The following is a 1,301-nucleotide window of genomic DNA, read 5'->3' on the forward strand; positions in this document are numbered from 1 at the left end:
AAGCCTCTGCCTTCATCTCAAGTCATGGTCTCTGGGTCCTGGGATCCAGCCCCACATCCGGCTCTGCTCAAAAGGAAGCCTGCTTTCCTCCCTGCTTGCCTGCCTCTCTGCTTACTTGTAATCTCTCTCTCTCTCTCTCTCTCTCTCTCTCTCTGTGTGTCCAATAAATAAATAAAATCTTAAAAAAAAGGCTGATGGATGCTAAATTATGAAAACTGCTCCCTCCAAATGATGCTTCTTCATAAAGATTTAAGAATTTAAAATTGTAAGGATTTAAAATTGAAACTTGATTGTAGGATTTATGTTACAGAATAACATCAAGTGAAGGCAGTTATTATTAGATCTGAAGTATTTGTGATTCTGAATTCTTGGCCTCATTAGTAAATTTATTTTTAAATTCTCCCATGGAGTGGTGATTGGCCTTCAGTCTTTCACTGATGTACATCATTGGGTCAAATGAGATGTGTTGTGCCCAGATCTATATATAATCTTCTTTGTATTTCACTGGAGATGGCATTTCTGAGTTTTGTTCAATTGAATTTGGACAGATGTTTTAATAGTCTCTTCTAGTGTTGGCCCTGGAGAATATCTTCATTTTTTTTTTCTCTTCCTGATTCTCTGAAAAACCCGGACTAATTCACATTATCACAGTGATATCACAATTCAAGTTTTTCCAAACACTATAGCTGCAAAATAGAAGGAAGCTACTCAGAATGTAATGCTATTGTGAATGATTGAGAAAGAAAACATTATTATAATTAAGCTACCAGTTTTCAATGTATTTTATTGTTGCTTAGAAAATCCTAGCATACCCAGACTTTACAGAGATTTGATGATCCTAAGAGGAGCTGAACTCATGGACCAAAATAACTATGCACATAAAAAGTACAATTACTTACCTAAAAAAGATGATGTCGTTAACTTTATATGGCAATCCAAGTGTTATTGGAACAGGAATTTAAAAAATAGCTTAGGGGCGCCTAGGTGGCTCAGTGGATTAAGCCACTGCCTTCAGCTCAGGTCATGATCTCAGGGTCCTGGGATCAAATCCTGCATCAGGCTCTCTGCTCAGCAGGGAGTCTGCTTCTCTCTCTCTCTCACTCTCTCTCTTTCTGCCTGCCCTCCGTCTACTTGTGATCTCTCTCTGTCAAATAAATAAATAAATAAAATCTTGAGAAAAAAGAATGACTGTAGTTTTAAAAAATAGCTTAAAAGGGGCACCTGAGTGGCTATGTGGGTTAAAAAGACATGTAGACCTGTGGATTAGAGTAGAGTGCCCAGATATGGACCATCAACTCTAT

This window comes from Mustela nivalis, assembly GCF_964662115.1.
Source record: "Mustela nivalis genome assembly, contig: HAP1_SCAFFOLD_558, whole genome shotgun sequence".
Lineage (NCBI taxonomy): Eukaryota > Metazoa > Chordata > Mammalia > Carnivora > Mustelidae > Mustela > Mustela nivalis.